At 50.5% G+C, this 12177-nt stretch overlaps 1 long non-coding RNA gene across 1 annotated transcript; it reads right to left on the bottom strand.

Annotated features, from left to right (window-relative positions):
- Nucleotides 1–3074: 3074 nt before the first annotated feature.
- LOC147646109 (uncharacterized) lies at nucleotides 3075–11696 on the bottom strand. The gene is made up of 7 exons (XR_015281962.1): nucleotides 10283–11696; nucleotides 9960–10193; nucleotides 7126–9668; nucleotides 6803–7036; nucleotides 3963–6508; nucleotides 3640–3873; nucleotides 3075–3348 (listed from the first exon to the last, which is right to left on the bottom strand). It is a non-coding gene; the product is annotated as an uncharacterized LOC147646109 (long non-coding RNA).
- Between the last annotated feature and the right edge of the window lie 481 nt (nucleotides 11697–12177).

The following is a 12177-nucleotide window of genomic DNA, read 5'->3' as shown; positions in this document are numbered from 1 at the left end:
ACAACAACAACAACCACAACAACAACAACAAACTATAGAACCTATTTACCTGAGAAGAGATCTAACAAAACTCTATGAAACGTATTTACAGACAACTTAAACAAACCCTAAAACCTCTATCCTGAACACAACAACTGTAAAACGTATGTACAGCAGGGTGGCATCTGTGTCTGTGATGTCCCTAAGTCCTGGAAGAAAAACAAGTAGCACGGTCAGTGCAGTCAGGCACCACGGAAGGGTGTTCCATGTGCTGCCGGGCTGGGACACTGGCCCAGTGGGACTCTGCTGCCAGAAGGGAGCCTGGCTGGGGGCTGTGGCCCAGGCACTGGAACAGGGCTTGTGTGGCCCACAGCAAGCCCAGGCCAGGCCAGGGATGGCCAGCAGAATGCAGTGCATGGGCTAGCGTGTCCCTGAGCAGGAAGTGCCCAGCCCGGCCCCAGGCTGGCAGCAGGGGCCCCACTCTGCCTGTGGGGAGCACCTGCCTGTTCTGCTGCTGGCATCGGTCTTCATCCCAAGACCATGTCTTCCTCCTTGTCTTTTAGATCAATATCCATCTCTTCAACATAATCTTTCGTTTCCACCTCCATCTCTTCCTCTGTCTCGTACATATCCACATCCATCTCTTCCTCTCCACTATCCTCTCCGTCCACTTCCATGGCTTCTTCTCTATCAGTCTGTGTATCGACGTCCGTCTCCTCCTCTCCGTCTGTGCCAGCCTGCAGAGGTAGCAAAATTTCCCAGCCTGTCCCACAGAGCTCCAGCCCAGCCAGGCAGCTGCGGGGTGTCCGCCTCCGTGGAATAGTACCATAGCTCTTTTGGAACAAATGCAGACATCCTGCAGGGATGGAGAGCAAAATCCAAGCGATGGGGAGCTTTGGGGACTGCTGGGGGAATCAGGGAGCAGGTGGCAACAAGGTGACAGGGGTAGGCTTGGAGCAGGGTGAATGAAGAGCGTGCTGGCACAAGGAGCCAAGGGTTGTGTTGTGGCCGTTGCTGGATGCTGGAAGTTCTAGCTGGAGCGTGCACTGTGACATCACCGCCAGGAGTTCAGGCCCAGGCTGAAGTGGACAACGGAGACCGTAGAATGAATGATGGAATCCCTGGGTGCTTGGGCTTGGAAGGGACCCTAAAGACCATCTTGTTCCAAGCGGAGCGATCTTCCCCTAGAATAGGTTGCTCAGAGCCCCGCTCCCAGCTGGCCTTGGATGTTGCCAAGGATGGAGCATCCCCAGCCTCTGTGCACAGCCTGGGCCAGTGGCCCAGCAGCCGGAGTGGAAAAGAGCAGCTTCATTAGATCCAACTTCAAGCTCACTCCTGCAGTTGAAAGGCTTCTCCTCCCTGTGCCCATCTTTCCTAGAGCTGCAGGGAGGCCTCGCCAGCCCCCTTCTCTTTCCAGGCTGAGCATCCCCAGCCCCACACGGACAGCAGTCCGATGCGTGGCAGTCAAGGCTAAAGGGTAGCAAATGGCTACATCAGGAAGTGAGAGATGGAAGCTTTTGGAGATGGAAGCTTTACCTCTAAATGTAGAAAAGAAAGAGAAGTGGAGGGGGAAATGGTGGGACTCTGGCTCTGTTCTAACTGGCGAAGATTTTCTTTTCTTCTTTTCTGTCGTGCTAACCCAAGTTTTGTTGTTTGAAAGGAGGTTTAGCAAAATATCCATCGTCTTCTCCACTGCTGAAACACTGAACAACACCTGGGCAGGCTGAGGATGCAGAGCAAAACCTGCAAATATCTACTGCTGATCGTGATCCTGGGGAATGCAGCTAAAGCCAGCCAAAAGCAATTTCTGGAAAGTCAAGCCTGCTTTACGTTTTCTGGAGTTTGCTTGTGCCAACTTCACCAGTCATTTCTAAAAAAGGAAAAGAAACTCCAAGCAAAAGAGAGAAAAACACAAAGAAACCAACCCAAAGAAACCAATCAAACAAACAGATAAAACACCCCCAATCAAACCAAAGGCAATGAGAAGTTAGGACTAGTTGTAAGGATATCACAGCAGGCGAATGGCTGCTTCCTACTTGGATCACCATCCAAAGCCACCTAGAACAACTTCTCCAAAACATATCCAACAGGACAAATGGAAAAAGTGATCCATGGCAGCTCTGCATTGTGGTGAAGGATGAGCATGCAGTGGTCCAGATGCAGCATTGCCCACCCTCCAGGCTGCTGTTTGCTCTGCTGAAAGACTCTTGCAGGACTCTTGTGGCCCCTCTCCATGCAATGGAAATCCTTGCCACAGCTCTCAGTTGAGGCACTGGCATTTCCAGAGCCAGATTCAGGCACAATCCTACTGCCTGCTGAGCATCTGGGAAAGGTGCTGAGCATCTTCAGGCCTAGAAGCACAAAAGAGCTCAGGCTCTCCCCGAACTGGGTTTTCAGGGCAGCTTTCCATATCTCTGCAAGATTTCTTCATCCCTCAACACGTCTGACTTTATGATGTCCAACGATGCATTTGGGTTTCTTCCGTCCTCTTGTGTGCCCGTGAGTAACCTTCCACGTGGATGAAGGAGATTGTGTACAGGACAATTGATTGCGGCATTGCCATTTGGCTTCACTGTCACTCAGTTGAACACGGTCCTTATCTAAGAAGGACTTCCAAGAAATGGGTAGGAGTTTTGGCTGTGAGAGGAGCAGAAAGCACATTTTCTACAGCAAATTGCTAGCTGATGCACTTTCCTCCCTGCCAAAATAGTGATTGCCATTCATCTTCCTGGGAAGAATGTAAAGACCCATTCAGAGATGCCAGGTTCAGCTGGCCTGTGGCTTTGTGTGCCTCATTTCACATGTCCAATTTCAAGGGCCACTAAAAGAGGCTCATGTTTGCCTTGCTACCCACAAGTGCTGTAGGTATTTCCAGGAGAAGAGGGAAAACATCGCTGTCCTGTGGTGTGGTAGAAATGCCACCACAACTGTGATTGTGTGAGCAAAGCCAGCCAGTGCTTTTTGGGGCAGCAGCAGCAGCTGAGAGTGTGGCAGAGCGGTTGTGATACTCTTTTTAGAGTCCTGCAAACATTGTTCCCGAAACAACCCACAGCTTTGCAAATGTGCCCGAAGAAAATGCAAAGAGAACTGGGGTGTGAAAATCAAAGACTGTTTATCTGTAGAAGAAAAGGAACAAGAATGAACTACACCACATATTTACACTGTAAGAATATTGGTAACAACAACAACAACAACCACAACAATAACAACAAACTATAGAACCTATTTACCTGAGAAGAGATCTAACAAAACTCTATGAAACGTATTTACAGACAACTTAAACAAACTCTAAAACCTCTATCCTGAACACAACAACTGTAAAACGTATGTACAGCAGAGTGGCATCTGTGTCTGTGATGTCCCTAAGTCCTGGAAGAAAAACAAGTAGCACGGTCAGTGCAGTCAGGCACGGAAGGGTGTTCCAAGTGCTGCCGGGCTGGGACACTGGCCCAGTGGGACTCTGCTGCCAGAAGGGAGCCTGGCTGGGGGCTGTGGCCCAGGCACTGGAACAGGGCTTGTGTGGCCCACAGCAAGCCCAGGCCAGGCCAGGGATGGCCAGCAGAATCCAGTGCATGGGCTAGCGTGTCCCTGAGCAGGAAGTGCCCAGCCCGGCCCCAGGCTGGCAGCAGGGGCCCCACTCTGCCTGTGGGGAGCACCTGCCTGTTCTGCTGCTGGCATCGGTCTTCATCCCAAGACCATGTCTTCCTCCTTGTCTTTTAGATCAATATCCATCTCTTCAACATAATCTTTCGTTTCCACCTCCATCTCTTCCTCTGTCTCGTACATATCCACATCCATCTCTTCCTCTCCACTATCCTCTCCGTCCACTTCCATGGCTTCTTCTCTATCAGTCTGTGTATCGACGTCCGTCTCCTCCTCTCGGTCTGTGTCAGCCTGCAGAGGTAGCAAAATTTCCCAGCCTGTCCCACAGAGCTCCAGCCCAGCCAGGCAGCTGCGGGGTGTCCGCCTCCGTGGAATAGTACCATAGCTCTTTTGGAACAAATGCAGACATCCTGCAGGGATGGAGAGCAAAATCCAAGCGATGGGGAGCTTTGGGGACTGCTGGGGGAATCAGGGAGCAGGTGGCAACAAGGTGACAGGGGTAGGCTTGGAGCAGGGTGAATGAAGAGCGTGCTGGCACAAGGAGCCAAGGGTTGTGTTGTGGCCGTTGCTGGATGCTGGAAGTTCTAGCTGGAGCGTGCACTGTGACATCACCGCCAGGAGTTCAGGCCCAGGCTGAAGTGGACAACGGAGACCGTAGAATGAATGATGGAATCCCTGGGTGCTTGGGCTTGGAAGGGACCCTAAAGACCATCTTGTTCCAAGCGGAGCGATCTTCCCCTAGAATAGGTTGCTCAGAGCCCCGCTCCCAGCTGGCCTTGGATGTTGCCAAGGATGGAGCATCCCCAGCCTCTGTGCACAGCCTGGGCCAGTGGCCCAGCAGCCGGAGTGGAAAAGAGCAGCTTCATTAGATCCAACTTCAAGCTCACTCCTGCAGTTGAAAGGCTTCTCCTCCCTGTGCCCATCTTTCCTAGAGCTGCAGGGAGGCCTCGCCAGCCCCCTTCTCTTTCCAGGCTGAGCATCCCCAGCCCCACACGGACAGCAGTCCGATGCGTGGCAGTCAAGGCTAAAGGGTAGCAAATGGCTACATCAGGAAGTGAGAGATGGAAGCTTTTGGAGATGGAAGCTTTACCTCTAAATGTAGAAAAGAAAGAGAAGTGGAGGGGGAAATGGTGGGACTCTGGCTCTGTTCTAACTGGCGAAGATTTTCTTTTCTTCTTTTCTGTCGTGCTAACCCAAGTTTTGTTGTTTGAAAGGAGGTTTAGCAAAATATCCATCGTCTTCTCCACTGCTGAAACACTGAACAACACCTGGGCAGGCTGAGGATGCAGAGCAAAACCTGCAAATATCTACTGCTGATCGTGATCCTGGGGAATGCAGCTAAAGCCAGCCAAAAGCAATTTCTGGAAAGTCAAGCCTGCTTTACGTTTTCTGGAGTTTGCTTGTGCCAACTTCACCAGTCATTTCTAAAAAAGGAAAAGAAACTCCAAGCAAAAGAGAGAAAAACACAAAGAAACCAACCCAAAGAAACCAATCAAACAAACAGATAAAACACCCCCAATCAAACCAAAGGCAATGAGAAGTTAGGACTAGTTGTAAGGATATCACAGCAGGCGAATGGCTGCTTCCTACTTGGATCACCATCCAAAGCCACCTAGAACAACTTCTCCAAAACATATCCAACAGGAGAAATGGAAAAAGTGATCCATGGCAGCTCTGCATTGTGGTGAAGGATGAGCATGCAGTGGTCCAGATGCAGCATTGCCCACCCTCCAGGCTGCTGTTTGCTCTGCTGAAAGACTCTTGCAGGACTCTTGTGGCCCCTCTCCATGCAATGGAAATCCTTGCCACAGCTCTCAGTTGAGGCACTGGCATTTCCAGAGCCAGATTCAGGCACAATCCTACTGCCTGCTGAGCATCTGGGAAAGGTGCTGAGCATCTTCAGGCCTAGAAGCACAAAAGAGCTCAGGCTCTCCCCGAACTGGGTTTTCAGGGCAGCTTTCCATATCTCTGCAAGATTTCTTCATCCCTCAACACGTCTGACTTTATTATGTCCAACGATGCATTTGGGTTTCTTCCGTCCTCTTGTGTGCCCGTGGGTAACCTTCCACGTGGATGAAGGAGATTGTGTACAGGACAATTGATTGCGGCATTGCCATTTGGCTTCACTGTCACTCAGTTGAACACGGTCCTTATCTAAGAAGGACTTCCAAGAAATGGGTAGGAGTTTTGGCTGTGAGAGGAGCAGAAAGCACATTTTCTACAGCAAATTGCTAGCTGATGCACTTTCCTCCCTGCCAAAATAGTGATTGCCATTCATCTTCCTGGGAAGAATGTAAAGACCCATTCAGAGATGCCAGGTTCAGCTGGCCTGTGGCTTTGTGTGCCTCATTTCACATGTCCAATTTCAAGGGCCACTAAAAGAGGCTCATGTTTGCCTTGCTACCCACAAGTGCTGTAGGTATTTCCAGGAGAAGAGGGAAAACATCGCTGTCCTGTGGTGTGGTAGAAATGCCACCACAACTGTGATTGTGTGAGCAAAGCCAGCCAGTGCTTTTTGGGGCAGCAGCAGCAGCTGAGAGTGTGGCAGAGCGGTTGTGATACTCTTTTTAGAGTCCTGCAAACATTGTTCCCGAAACAACCCACAGCTTTGCAAATGTGCCCGAAGAAAATGCAAAGAGAACTGGGGTGTGAAAATCAAAGACTGTTTATCTGTAGAAGAAAAGGAACAAGAATGAACTACACCACATATTTACACTGTAAGAATATTGGTAACAACAACAACAACAACAACCACAACAACAACAACAAACTATAGAACCTATTTACCTGAGAAGAGATCTAACAAAACTCTATGAAACGTATTTACAGACAACTTAAACAAACTCTAAAACCTCTATCCTGAACACAACAACTGTAAAACGTATGTACAGCAGGGTGGCATCTGTGTCTGTGATGTCCCTAAGTCCTGGAAGAAAAACAAGTAGCACGGTCAGTGCAGTCAGGCACCACGGAAGGGTGTTCCATGTGCTGCCGGGCTGGGACACTGGCCCAGTGGGACTCTGCTGCCAGAAGGGAGCCTGGCTGGGGGCTGTGGCCCAGGCACTGGAACAGGGCTTGTGTGGCCCACAGCAAGCCCAGGCCAGGCCAGGGATGGCCAGCAGAATCCAGTGCATGGGCTAGCGTGTCCCTGAGCAGGAAGTGCCCAGCCCGGCCCCAGGCTGGCAGCAGGGGCCCCACTCTGCCTGTGGGGAGCACCTGCCTGTTCTGCTGCTGGCATCGGTCTTCATCCCAAGACCATGTCTTCCTCCTTGTCTTTTAGATCAATATCCATCTCTTCAACATAATCTTTCGTTTCCACCTCCATCTCTTCCTCTGTCTCGTACATATCCACATCCATCTCTTCCTCTCCACTATCCTCTCCGTCCACTTCCATGGCTTCTTCTCTATCAGTCTGTGTATCGACGTCCGTCTCCTCCTCTCGGTCTGTGTCAGCCTGCAGAGGTAGCAAAATTTCCCAGCCTGTCCCACAGAGCTCCAGCCCAGCCAGGCAGCTGCGGGGTGTCCGCCTCCGTGGAATAGTACCATAGCTCTTTTGGAACAAATGCAGACATCCTGCAGGGATGGAGAGCAAAATCCAAGCGATGGGGAGCTTTGGGGACTGCTGGGGGAATCAGGGAGCAGGTGGCAACAAGGTGACAGGGGTAGGCTTGGAGCAGGGTGAATGAAGAGCGTGCTGGCACAAGGAGCCAAGGGTTGTGTTGTGGCCGTTGCTGGATGCTGGAAGTTCTAGCTGGAGCGTGCACTGTGACATCACCGCCAGGAGTTCAGGCCCAGGCTGAAGTGGACAACGGAGACCGTAGAATGAATGATGGAATCCCTGGGTGCTTGGGCTTGGAAGGGACCCTAAAGACCATCTTGTTCCAAGCGGAGCGATCTTCCCCTAGAATAGGTTGCTCAGAGCCCCGCTCCCAGCTGGCCTTGGATGTTGCCAAGGATGGAGCATTCCCAGCCTCTGTGCACAGCCTGGGCCAGTGGCCCAGCAGCCGGAGTGGAAAAGAGCAGCTTCATTAGATCCAACTTCAAGCTCACTCCTGCAGTTGAAAGGCTTCTCCTCCCTGTGCCCATCTTTCCTAGAGCTGCAGGGAGGCCTCGCCAGCCCCCTTCTCTTTCCAGGCTGAGCATCCCCAGCCCCACACGGACAGCAGTCCGATGCGTGGCAGTCAAGGCTAAAGGGTAGCAAATGGCTACATCAGGAAGTGAGAGATGGAAGCTTTTGGAGATGGAAGCTTTACCTCTAAATGTAGAAAAGAAAGAGAAGTGGAGGGGGAAATGGTGGGACTCTGGCTCTGTTCTAACTGGCGAAGATTTTCTTTTCTTCTTTTCTGTCGTGCTAACCCAAGTTTTGTTGTTTGAAAGGAGGTTTAGCAAAATATCCATCGTCTTCTCCACTGCTGAAACACTGAACAACACCTGGGCAGGCTGAGGATGCAGAGCAAAACCTGCAAATATCTACTGCTGATCGTGATCCTGGGGAATGCAGCTAAAGCCAGCCAAAAGCAATTTCTGGAAAGTCAAGCCTGCTTTACGTTTTCTGGAGTTTGCTTGTGCCAACTTCACCAGTCATTTCTAAAAAAGGAAAAGAAACTCCAAGCAAAAGAGAGAAAAACACAAAGAAACCAACCCAAAGAAACCAATCAAACAAACAGATAAAACACCCCCAATCAAACCAAAGGCAATGAGAAGTTAGGACTAGTTGTAAGGATATCACAGCAGGCGAATGGCTGCTTCCTACTTGGATCACCATCCAAAGCCACCTAGAACAACTTCTCCAAAACATATCCAACAGGAGAAATGGAAAAAGTGATCCATGGCAGCTCTGCATTGTGGTGAAGGATGAGCATGCAGTGGTCCAGATGCAGCATTGCCCACCCTCCAGGCTGCTGTTTGCTCTGCTGAAAGACTCTTGCAGGACTCTTGTGGCCCCTCTCCATGCAATGGAAATCCTTGCCACAGCTCTCAGTTGAGGCACTGGCATTTCCAGAGCCAGATTCAGGCACAATCCTACTGCCTGCTGAGCATCTGGGAAAGGTGCTGAGCATCTTCAGGCCTAGAAGCACAAAAGAGCTCAGGCTCTCCCCGAACTGGGTTTTCAGGGCAGCTTTCCATATCTCTGCAAGATTTCTTCATCCCTCAACACGTCTGACTTTATGATGTCCAACGATGCATTTGGGTTTCTTCCGTCCTCTTGTGTGCCCGTGAGTAACCTTCCACGTGGATGAAGGAGATTGTGTACAGGACAATTGATTGCGGCATTGCCATTTGGCTTCACTGTCACTCAGTTGAACACGGTCCTTATCTAAGAAGGACTTCCAAGAAATGGGTAGGAGTTTTGGCTGTGAGAGGAGCAGAAAGCACATTTTCTACAGCAAATTGCTAGCTGATGCACTTTCCTCCCTGCCAAAATAGTGATTGCCATTCATCTTCCTGGGAAGAATGTAAAGACCCATTCAGAGATGCCAGGTTCAGCTGGCCTGTGGCTTTGTGTGCCTCATTTCACATGTCCAATTTCAAGGGCCACTAAAAGAGGCTCATGTTTGCCTTGCTACCCACAAGTGCTGTAGGTATTTCCAGGAGAAGAGGGAAAACATCGCTGTCCTGTGGTGTGGTAGAAATGCCACCACAACTGTGATTGTGTGAGCAAAGCCAGCCAGTGCTTTTTGGGGCAGCAGCAGCAGCTGAGAGTGTGGCAGAGCGGTTGTGATACTCTTTTTAGAGTCCTGCAAACATTGTTCCCGAAACAACCCACAGCTTTGCAAATGTGCCCGAAGAAAATGCAAAGAGAACTGGGGTGTGAAAATCAAAGACTGTTTATCTGTAGAAGAAAAGGAACAAGAATGAACTACACCACATATTTACACTGTAAGAATATTGGTAACAACAACAACAACAACCACAACAACAACAACAAACTATAGAACCTATTTACCTGAGAAGAGATCTAACAAAACTCTATGAAACGTATTTACAGACAACTTAAACAAACTCTAAAACCTCTATCCTGAACACAACAACTGTAAAACGTATGTACAGCAGAGTGGCATCTGTGTCTGTGATGTCCCTAAGTCCTGGAAGAAAAACAAGTAGCACGGTCAGTGCAGTCAGGCACGGAAGGGTGTTCCAAGTGCTGCCGGGCTGGGACACTGGCCCAGTGGGACTCTGCTGCCAGAAGGGAGCCTGGCTGGGGGCTGTGGCCCAGGCACTGGAACAGGGCTTGTGTGGCCCACAGCAAGCCCAGGCCAGGCCAGGGATGGCCAGCAGAATCCAGTGCATGGGCTAGCGTGTCCCTGAGCAGGAAGTGCCCAGCCCGGCCCCAGGCTGGCAGCAGGGGCCCCACTCTGCCTGTGGGGAGCACCTGCCTGTTCTGCTGCTGGCATCGGTCTTCATCCCAAGACCATGTCTTCCTCCTTGTCTTTTAGATCAATATCCATCTCTTCAACATAATCTTTCGTTTCCACCTCCATCTCTTCCTCTGTCTCGTACATATCCACATCCATCTCTTCCTCTCCACTATCCTCTCCGTCCACTTCCATGGCTTCTTCTCTATCAGTCTGTGTATCGACGTCCGTCTCCTCCTCTCCGTCTGTGCCAGCCTGCAGAGGTAGCAAAATTTCCCAGCCTGTCCCACAGAGCTCCAGCCCAGCCAGGCAGCTGCGGGGTGTCCGCCTCCGTGGAATAGTACCATAGCTCTTTTGGAACAAATGCAGACATCCTGCAGGGATGGAGAGCAAAATCCAAGCGATGGGGAGCTTTGGGGACTGCTGGGGGAATCAGGGAGCAGGTGGCAACAAGGTGACAGGGGTAGGCTTGGAGCAGGGTGAATGAAGAGCGTGCTGGCACAAGGAGCCAAGGGTTGTGTTGTGGCCGTTGCTGGATGCTGGAAGTTCTAGCTGGAGCGTGCACTGTGACATCACCGCCAGGAGTTCAGGCCCAGGCTGAAGTGGACAACGGAGACCGTAGAATGAATGATGGAATCCCTGGGTGCTTGGGCTTGGAAGGGACCCTAAAGACCATCTTGTTCCAAGCGGAGCGATCTTCCCCTAGAATAGGTTGCTCAGAGCCCCGCTCCCAGCTGGCCTTGGATGTTGCCAAGGATGGAGCATTCCCAGCCTCTGTGCACAGCCTGGGCCAGTGGCCCAGCAGCCTGAGTGGAAAAGAGCAGCTTCATTAGATCCAACTTCAAGCTCACTCCTGCAGTTGAAAGGCTTCTCCTCCCTGTGCCCATCTTTCCTAGAGCTGCAGGGAGGCCTCGCCAGCCCCCTTCTCTTTCCAGGCTGAGCATCCCCAGCCCCACACGGACAGCAGTCCGATGCGTGGCAGTCAAGGCTAAAGGGTAGCAAATGGCTACATCAGGAAGTGAGAGATGGAAGCTTTTGGAGATGGAAGCTTTACCTCTAAATGTAGAAAAGAAAGAGAAGTGGAGGGGGAAATGGTGGGACTCTGGCTCTGTTCTAACTGGCGAAGATTTTCTTTTCTTCTTTTCTGTCGTGCTAACCCAAGTTTTGTTGTTTGAAAGGAGGTTTAGCAAAATATCCATCGTCTTCTCCACTGCTGAAACACTGAACAACACCTGGGCAGGCTGAGGATGCAGAGCAAAACCTGCAAATATCTACTGCTGATCGTGATCCTGGGGAATGCAGCTAAAGCCAGCCAAAAGCAATTTCTGGAAAGTCAAGCCTGCTTTACGTTTTCTGGAGTTTGCTTGTGCCAACTTCACCAGTCATTTCTAAAAAAGGAAAAGAAACTCCAAGCAAAAGAGAGAAAAACACAAAGAAACCAACCCAAAGAAACCAATCAAACAAACAGATAAAACACCCCCAATCAAACCAAAGGCAATGAGAAGTTAGGACTAGTTGTAAGGATATCACAGCAGGCGAATGGCTGCTTCCTACTTGGATCACCATCCAAAGCCACCTAGAACAACTTCTCCAAAACATATCCAACAGGACAAATGGAAAAAGTGATCCATGGCAGCTCTGCATTGTGGTGAAGGATGAGCATGCAGTGGTCCAGATGCAGCATTGCCCACCCTCCAGGCTGCTGTTTGCTCTGCTGAAAGACTCTTGCAGGACTCTTGTGGCCCCTCTCCATGCAATGGAAATCCTTGCCACAGCTCTCAGTTGAGGCACTGGCATTTCCAGAGCCAGATTCAGGCACAATCCTACTGCCTGCTGAGCATCTGGGAAAGGTGCTGAGCATCTTCAGGCCTAGAAGCACAAAAGAGCTCAGGCTCTCCCCGAACTGGGTTTTCAGGGCAGCTTTCCATATCTCTGCAAGATTTCTTCATCCCTCAACACGTCTGACTTTATTATGTCCAACGATGCATTTGGGTTTCTTCCGTCCTCTTGTGTGCCCGTGGGTAACCTTCCACGTGGATGAAGGAGATTGTGTACAGGACAATTGATTGCGGCATTGCCATTTGGCTTCACTGTCACTCAGTTGAACACGGTCCTTATCTAAGAAGGACTTCCAAGAAATGGGTAGGAGTTTTGGCTGTGAGAGGAGCAGAAAGCACATTTTCTACAGCAAATTGCTAGCTGATGCACTTTCCTCCCTGCCAAAATAGTGATTGCCATT

Source organism: Cyanistes caeruleus, unplaced genomic scaffold (genome assembly GCF_971803275.1).
Source record: "Cyanistes caeruleus unplaced genomic scaffold, bCyaCae1.hap1.1 HAP1_SCAFFOLD_124, whole genome shotgun sequence".
Taxonomy (NCBI): Eukaryota; Metazoa; Chordata; class Aves; order Passeriformes; family Paridae; genus Cyanistes; species Cyanistes caeruleus.
The sequence above is the reverse complement of the archived record's forward strand: the minus strand, read 5'-3'. Positions and strand labels throughout refer to the sequence as shown.